General features: G+C 44.0%; 1 long non-coding RNA gene across 1 annotated transcript; it reads left to right on the top strand.

Annotated features, from left to right (window-relative positions):
* Positions 1 to 238: 238 nt before the first annotated feature.
* Positions 239 to 8,905, top strand: LOC134564946 (uncharacterized). The gene is made up of 2 exons (XR_010083715.1): positions 239 to 1,539; positions 6,882 to 8,905. It is a non-coding gene; the product is annotated as an uncharacterized LOC134564946 (long non-coding RNA).
* The last annotated feature ends 540 nt before the right edge of the window (positions 8,906 to 9,445 follow it).

The following is a 9,445-nucleotide window of genomic DNA, read 5'->3' as shown; positions in this document are numbered from 1 at the left end:
CATAGGGCCTACCTGCAACACAGTCATGTACAGTTTGTGCTTCAACACAGGAATGCCATACAGACTCCCTGGAGCTGTGACTTGGGAGAAAAAAGCTGCAGCAGGAGTAATTGAGACATGATATTGGAAATTAGAGGATATTAATCATAGAAATTAGAAAAGTTCATTAAAAAGTAGGCATTCAGATGATGTATTGCTGCCCTGTTATAAATGCCAATACAATATTCCAATTGAAATAATAATTTGGTTTACTAACAAAGATCAAATTACAGAATTTCGATAAACCCACCAACAGCGGAGATACTTAGTCTTTTTCCCGGGAAAATGCCAAGGGTGAACCGTGAGATACAGAACCTGGCAGGGTTCGGGGCTTAGTTTTTATACACTTTATTCTGCCCTCGGCAATATTTCCCCATATTTCCCTTTGTTTCCCGGCTAGCTATTCAAATTCAAGGGTGTCTCCACCAGGCTGAAAAGAGTTCTTTCTCTCAGTTCATATGTTAATGTCCAGTTTCTATAGATCCTTAGGGCTGATGAATGGTCGAGATATGGATGAAGATGCCTGATGATCTGTGAGGGTGTCTTGATGGGTCTCCTCCTGGTGCTCGAGGATGCTGCCGGTTTCCTGTAAACCTATTGTCTCTTTCTGAATGTGAGTTTCTCGGGTGAAGCCTGCCTTTTCAACATTTGGTTTAGCCAAATGTTACAAGGTGTCCTGAAACTTACATTTTCATATAACACACACAGATATACAGTTTTATAGTTTTCAATAATATTTCATTAACTATAAGAACATGAATTAATCATTTCACATTTTTCACATGCCCTTAGAAAAAACAGAAATATGTAGGAATGCAAGGATGCTTGATAAGAAGGAGAGTGTTTACCCAAAGCAGGAGACAAGAATGCAAGTGAACCAAAGATACTAAGATAACAGGCGCCTTGCACCCCCGGGTGTTGGTGGAGGGTTAAAAAATATAATTTCTGGGTTGAGGTATGTGTAGGGGGAGGAAAGTAGAGAACGTACAACTGGAACTTGACGCAGCTAGCTCGGAACAAGCGTCAGCTTCTGCAAACAGCTCCATGCTATTGTAATGACCGAATGAAGTGTGACTGCAACTCAGGGGATAATTGAGAAGCATTGTTTTAACCAAATCAAGTGTGGATCAGGGTAGAAGCGTAGGTATGATTTAAGATAGTAACTAAGGAATAGGATAATCAGTATCTAGGGGTGGGGGTTAGTTAACATGTGTATAATTTAAACTATAAAAATCACGAATCGACTCTGTATCCTTTGGACATCAGATTTGGGTGTATTATCACCCCTGTGTCCCGCGCGCTTGAATAAAGAACCGCATATGATCGCCTTCGTGTGGTTATATGTTTTCCTACGCTAACATTTTTGGCGACCCAGGACGGGACCTTGTGGGCTCAGCCAGGACCCCGCGACCCGATCACGCTCCAGCCGGCACCGGGTGATTTCTCGGGGAGCCCATCGGAGCCGCGACCCTCGCCGCTCACAACGACCCCTGGTGAGAGGTAAGGTTCTTTATTTTCTGGTCTGGGGGCCTGCCATTAAGACGCAGCGAAAGCTACGCTTGGTTGGGCAAAAGGAATTCCTGGTGGTATTGCCTAGGCAGCCGTCCGTCAGACATCACGAAAGCGTTGCAGGTTCGGCATCTGTGGTTTTTATGTATCTGTAATATGGAGAAACTAAAAGGGTTAAAAGAGGTTTTGGGCAGCAATAATGCCTCTATACCAAGTTCTTCTCCGTTGGGTTGTTTGTTGGCACATTGGAAAGAGGGGAACTTCAGTCAGGAATTACGAAAAGATAAGTTGATTGAATATTGTAATGTTCACTGGCCAAAATACGCTTTGCCTGAAAATCAGAGGTGGCCGAAAAACGGGTCTTTTGATGTTAAGGTTATTATGCAACTTAGATGGCTTTGTACACAAGATGGAAGGGTAGAACAATTACCATATATTGACTTATTTCTGTGCTTGCTTGAGAAACCGGTTTTGTGGCTTGACAAAATGAAAGCAATGAAGCTTGAGAATAATAAGTGTCTGGCTTGTGTCCAAAATAAGCATCGTATGGAACATGCAGTTTTAAGTGAAATTTTAGGGGAAAAAAGAGATGAACTGGAATCGGAATTATTGGTATCTCCCATGGCTCCCGGAACCACCACGGCCCCCTCAACACCAAGTTCTACCCCGCTCACCCTGACCCCACCTGATTCTCTTACACCCCCCTCGCTCGCGCCAGCACAATATGTTTCACCCCCACCTTTGTCTGCTGAAGGTAATTATCCTCCTCTGCCTGTGCCAACCGCTCCTCCGCCTGCTCAGAGAACCCCCCCTTCTCCACATACACCTGCTCAAAGCTATCCTGCTCCCCCACCCACACCCGCTGAAAGATTTATCCCCCCTCTAACACCAGCTCAAGGCTACCCTCCGCTCCCACCTACACCTCCTTCACCAGCTTCTGTCCCATCTGCCCCCCTGTACCCCCCCCTGCCAGATTCACCTGTCCAGGATGTGATTGTGAGGCGGAAGCAAAGGGGGAATGTGAAGAAGACAGATAGAATGGAAAGTAGTGACAGTGAAGCAAATGAACTAGACGCCCCAGTAGCTCACCGAACACGAGGAAAACTGGCCCTGGAGTGGCCTCAGGCAGGAAAGGGTATATTAAAATCAGGCAAACAAAAGAGAACGATTATTGCACCACTAAGGCAAGGGGTGGGAACTAATGGACCCGTCTTTGTAAAGGTACCCTTTTCACCTGCTGATTTAGTTATATGGAAACAATCATCCGGAACGTATAGAGAAAACCCAGATAAGGTAGCTCGTGTGGTTAAGATGATAATGAAAACTCAGAACCCTGATTGGGAAGATATTCATGTCATATTAGACACTCTGATGGATGAGACAGAGAGAGATATGGTTCTTCGAGCAGCAAGAGAAAGAGCTAGAGAAGACATACGAAATGGTTTGGTGACAGGGACACTGGATTATAATTTTCCCACTGCAGACCCAGAGTGGGATGCTAATGACCCCTCTGGAGTGGATATGTTAAGGCTAAAGAGATATCAGGAGTGGATTTCAGTTGGTGTTCAACAGGCAATACCTAAGAGTATGAACTGGTCTAAGTTGTATGAAATTCGACAGGAAAAGAAAGAATCTCCCACTGCCTTTCTAGAAAGACTTAAGGAAGCAGCTAGAAGATATACTGATCTTCAAGTAGACAGTGAGCAAGGAAGAACTCAGCTTGCCTTTATTTTTCTGGGTCAGGCACAGGAAGATATTAGGAAAAAGCTACAGAAACTGGAAGGTGAAGAGTTAAGAAACTTGGATAAACTCCTAGAGGTTGCCTGGAAAGTTTATAATAACAGGGACAGAGAAATTGTCAAGAAACAGGGGCAAAGCCTTTTGGCAGTCTTACAGAGACAGGGGCGGGGACGTGGTAGAGGTGGTCGTGGCGTTAATAGAGGTGGCTTTGGCAGAGGTTCTGGTCATGGTAGATTAGGTCTGAATCAGTGTGCATATTGTCGGATGGAGGGACACTGGAGAAGGGAGTGTCCAAACCGGTTTAGCCAGAATGGTCAGCCTCAGTTAGACAGTATGTTTAATCAAAGTAGCGAGCATCAGCTGGATGGTGTAGCCAGGGTCATGGTTTTACATGAGAGAGAGCCAGGATCAAGGGAGCCCATGGTGACTTTGCATTTAGAAGGAAAAGACGTAGATTTTCTCATTGACACGGGGGCCACACATTCTGTACTAAATTATCTTGAGGGGCAAATCGGGAACAAGTCAGCAGCAGTCATTGGAGCCACAGGGAAGGAGGAGGTACGGCCATTCTTGCAACCCCTAGAATTGAGCTTTGAAGATAAGATCTTGACCCATGAATTCTTATACATGCCAGACTGCCCAACTCCGCTCTTAGGGCGCGATCTACTGGCAGCACTGGAGGCAGTAATTACTTTTGAGAATGGTGAACTCGTAATGAAAATTCCGGAGTCTAAGACAGGAAAGATTTTGATGATAAAAGAAAAACCAATTTCTAATATTCCTAAAGAAGTAGAAGATGCAGTAATTCCCTCTGTCTGGGAAACAGATGTACCTGGAAAATCTAAATTGGCACAACCGGTACATGTAGAGTTACAAGAAGGAGCAAAGGCTGTACGAATCAAACAATACCCTATAAAACCAGAAGCATGACAGGGAATAGCAAAGACCATTGATAAATTTTTAAAATATCGAATTCTAGAGGAATGTAAATCGGAATACAACACCCCAATTTTCCCAGTGAAGAAACCCAATGGTGAGTATAGACTTGTACAGGATTTGAGGTATAAATGAAATAACAAAAGACATTCATCCAGTGGTTGCCAATCCCTATACATTGTTAGCATCCGTAAAAGAGATATATAAATGGTTTACTGTAATTGACTTAAAAGATGCTTTCTTCTGTATACCCCTTGACCAAGAAAGTAGGAAACTATTTGCCTTTGAGTGGGAACATCCAGAAAGTGGAAGAAAAACTCAGCTCACCTGGACTCGATTACCGATGGGGTACAAGGGGTCCCCCACTCTCTTTGGAAGTCAACTGGCAAAAGAACTGGAAATCTGGACCAGAGAAGGGCAAGTACCAAGAGACCAATATTTATTACTCCAGTATGTAGATGACATTTTGATTGCAACAGAGGAAGAAATGACCTGCATAAAGGTAACCACTGAGATCTTAAATTCATTAGGAATGGGAGGGTATAAGGTATCCAGAGAAAAAGCACAAATTGCCCAACAGACTGTGATTTACCTGGGATGTGAAATCTCACAAGGGCAGAGAAAACTGGGTACTAATCGTATTCAAGCTATCTGTGCTATTCCAGAGCCCCAGAATCTACACAAGCTGACGATCTTCCTCGGAATGACAGGGTGGTGTCGCCTGTGGATCATGGACTATGGACTGATTGCAAAACCCTTGTATGAGGCTCAGAAGACGCAGCCGTTCACCTGGGGCAAACCACAGAAAGAGGCCTTCCAGAAGTTAAAGGAAGCACTGACAACTGCTCCTGCTTTGGGGTTACCTGATCTGTCTAAAGACTTTCAGCTGTACGTGCATGAAAGGCAGCGACTGGCACTGGGAGTCCTGACCCAACGACTGGGCAGCTGGAAAAGGCCGGTGGGTTACTTTTCCAAACAACTCGACAACGTAAGTGCCGGATGGCCTTCATGTCTGCGGGCAGCGGCAGCTACCATGCTGCTGATACAGGAAGCCAGGAAGCTCACAATGGGAAGACACATAGATGTCTATGTGCCACACATGGTAACTACAGTCCTGGAACAAAAGGGGGGCCATTGGCTCTCTCCAAGCCGGATGATGAAGTTTCAGGTAACCCTGACTGAGCAGGATGATGTTGCACTAAAAACAACTAACCTCTTGAATCCAGCTCTATTTCTAGGTGCCACAGCTGAGGAAGGTCCATTAGAGCATGACTGTCTAGAAGTCATCGAGCACACTTATTCAGCAAGAACAGATCTGAAGGATGTCCCCCTGGAGCAACCAGAGTGGGAACTCTTTACAGATGGAAGCAGCTTCATGGAGAACGGAGCCAGATACGTGGGATATGCAGTAACTACAATTGATGTAGTAATAGAGGCAAAATCACTACCACCTAACACGTCTGCACAAAGGGCAGAACTAATCGCATTAACCAGAGCACTCGAGCTGAGTGAAGGGAAGACAGTGAATATCTAGATTGACTCCAAATATGCCTTCGGAGTAGTGCATGTACACGGAGCTTTATGGAAAGAAAGAGGACTGCTGTCCTCCCAAGGGACAAATATTAAACATCAAGATGCAGTCCTACAATTGATAGATGCAGTACAAAAACCTGAACAAGTAGCAATCATGCACTGCAAGGCACATCAATCAGGCAACTCCAAAATTTGTGAAGGAAATCGAAAAGCAGATTGGGCAGCCCGTCAGGTAGCGCGAGAGGTGCAGAAAACAATGGCGTTGATACCATCAAGACTTAATATCTCTCAATTTAATTTGCCTCCGAAGCCAAACTATACAATCGAAGATGACAGACTAGCACAACTGCTGAAGGCACAGAAGAACGCAGAAGGGTGGTATGTAACCGCACAAGGGCAAATAGTGGTACCTCCTTTGGTAATGAGAGAAATTTTACAGGTAAAACATAATGAGTGTCACTGGGGTGCAGAGGCGTTGGTAAAGTGGTTAAGACAATACCTAATCTCAGTACGGATGCAAACAATGGCCAAGTCAGTAATGTCTAAATGTGAAATCTGTCTGAAAAACAATCCCGTAGCTAGACGACAGACACAGTTAGGCAGAATTCGGATAGGAATAGAACCAGGAGACTATTGGCAAGGGGATTTTGCAGAACTGCCAAAAACTCGGGGATACAAATACCTGTTAGTAGGGGTTGACACGTTTTCTGGATGGCCAGAAGCCCTTCCCTGTCGCACAAACCAAGCAAAGGAAACAGTTAAGTGGTTATTACAGGAGATCATTCCCAGGTTTGGGGTGCCCCTAGGGATATCATCAGACAGAGGCCCACACTTCATAGCCAAGGTGGTACAAGAGGTAAGCAAGTTATTGGGAATATCTTGGGACCTCCACACACCATGGAGACCCCAGTCAAGTGGGCAAGTAGAAAGAATGAACCAGACACTGAAGAGGCAGATCAGTAAAATATGCCAGGAAGCCAAACTGCAGTGGCCACAGGCTTTGCCGATCGCATTGCTGAGGGTTCGGATAAAGCCTGGGAGTGGGATGTCAGTTAGTCCTTATGAAATATTGTATGGGAAACCATATGAATCTCCTAACCCCAATCCAAATGTTCATGTCACAGGGAAACAAGATGTGTATAATTATGTTCTGTCCCTCGGGAAAACTCTAGCTCGGCTTCGAAGTGTTCTCGTGTGGAACAGACCACTGGCCCTGGAGAATCCAGTCCACAATATCGAACCAGGAGATGAGGTATACATCAAAACCTGGAACGAAGAACCACTAAAAGAGAAGTGGACTGGTCCCCATCAGGTACTGCTAACCACCTTTACAGCAGTCAAAGTGGCTGGAGTGGAACCCTGGATACACTACACACGTGTGAAGAAGGTCCCTTGTGGAGTCCAGTCGTGGGCTGTAGAAACTTTTGGACCAACAAAGCTGAGGCTGAAACGTCTGTAACTGTTCAAATTGTATTGGTAACTGTGCTCATGCTCTTCCTATGGGTAATGTTAATTTCATGGATACTAATGTCACCAGTAGGGATTGCTGTTACTTTGGGATATGGGATACAGAAGGGTCAACTAACAACTCTTCATTTTAGAATGAAGAGAGAGATACAGGCAAAGACACAAATAATAGAAATTTCTAATGAAATTCGGGCTGAGAATGTAATGATTGGATTGGTCAGAGACTTTGCCAAAATGCATAATACCAGCAGAATAACGGCCTGTCTGCCAATACCAAAGGCAGCAGGGGACCCAGTAAGCTGGGGAATAATAACGTCAAAATTACCTGAAATAGGAGGGAACAAAACAATTAACTGTAAACAAGTACCAGAGTCAAGGGTGGTGGTCAGAGAATACTGGAAGATAACAGAGAATTCCTATATGCAACCCATGAGAAAGTCAGAGTGCATTCTTAGTAATGGCAAATTGGGACAAATCATAGAGTGGTGGGTTAAGGACCAAGACCTTGCAAAATGGCAATGTTGGTTTCTACACTATCAAAAGATCAGGGACAACGCTACAGAAAGTGTTGTGGTGTGGAAATGTGAAGAGAAGGATTGGAAAGGACTGGAACCTTGGGACAGTGCATGGTCTGTGAGCATCCTCCAGAAATTCCAATATATGGAAAGCACACCCTGGTGCATTAAATGGAAAGGCTCTGAAAATGAGACAGATCCCACAGTGACGAATACTGATACTAGCAGTCAGAAAGAGGCAAATAAGGTAAGTTGGTGGGTATGTAAGAAAATTTATGATTGCACCTCTGATAATCTGGAAATGAAACAGTGGTCACCATTGGCAATAGCCTTACGAATTGGTTGTGCCTGCAGGAAAATTAAACACAAACAAGGCAAAATAGATTCTAAGATTATAGTAGGATGTAGCAGGAGTACAATTCGAAGTTCAGGACCATTTGTATGGGCAATGAGTGATGGCACATGGACAACACACTTGCCTATGGACGGGGAGGTAAGAGAAATCACCCTGGGCCTTCCCACTTTATGTCCAATTTGGAAGAAATCCCCATTTAACGGGAGCAGTGAAGCCTTGCAAATAAAAGCAAAGCGAGACGTCTCAGAAGACAAGAACCCAGATGACACTTGGAAGGAACCCTCTAGTGGAGTAAAGATTGGGTGGGCCCTAGAATCCTTGTTTGGGCCCATTGCAAATTATCGAAATAGAGAAATGCTATATAGACTCACAGGTCAGGTAGACAGATTAGCAAGAATCACACGAGAGGGATTTAGGGAACTCAATGTGCAATTACAGGCCACCACCAAAATGACCCTGCAAAATCGTTTGGCTTTAGATATGTTACTTTTGAAAGAACACGGAGTGTGTGGATATTTAAAGGGACAAATCGACCATTGCTGCATCCACATCCCAAATGTAACTGCAGATGTAGAACATGACATCAGCCAGTTAAAACAAATAGAGCATGAGGCACAAAAGGAACAAAAGGATTTAGCTACTAGCTGGTTGGGTAAAATCTTTGAAGGATTAGGATGGAATGTGAGTTCATGGATAAAGTCTATCCTTGAAAATCTGATAATTTTACTGATTATATTTTTAGTAATTTGGTTAGTTTACAGAATCCTGAAGAGAGAGATACAGAAAAAGGCATCTTGGAACAGGACCATAATGAAGGCATTGGCACGGAACCCAGCACCTTCAATCCGCAACAACATCCCGGACAAAGCCTATGACAACAGAGGATTTGAAGATGAACATCCAGTATGAAATCTGAAGCCTAATGGACTGTATTAAGTGAAAGCATTTACACTTAGTATATTAGAGTGAAAATACTTTCAAAGGGGGGAATGTTGGTGGAGGGTTAAAAAATATAATTTCTGGGTTGAGGTATGTGTAGGGGGAGGAAAGTAGAGAACGTACAACTGGAACTTGACGCAGCTAGCTCGGAACAAGCGTCAGCTTCTGCAAACAGCTCCATGCTATTGTAATGACCGAATGAAGTGTGACTGCAACTCAGGGGATAATTGAGAAGCATTGTTTTAACCAAATCAAGTGTGGATCAGGGTAGAAGCGTAGGTATGATTTAAGATAGTAACTAAGGAATAGGATAATCAGTATCTAGGGGTGGGGGTTAGTTAACATGTGTATAATTTAAACTATAAAAATCACGAATCGACTCTGTATCCTTTGGACATCAGATTTGGGTGTA

Source organism: Prinia subflava (genome assembly GCF_021018805.1).
Source record: "Prinia subflava isolate CZ2003 ecotype Zambia chromosome W unlocalized genomic scaffold, Cam_Psub_1.2 scaffold_2cwr_NEW, whole genome shotgun sequence".
In the NCBI taxonomy this organism is placed as follows: domain Eukaryota; kingdom Metazoa; phylum Chordata; class Aves; order Passeriformes; family Cisticolidae; genus Prinia; species Prinia subflava.
This window is presented reverse-complemented; position numbering and strand designations above follow the sequence as displayed.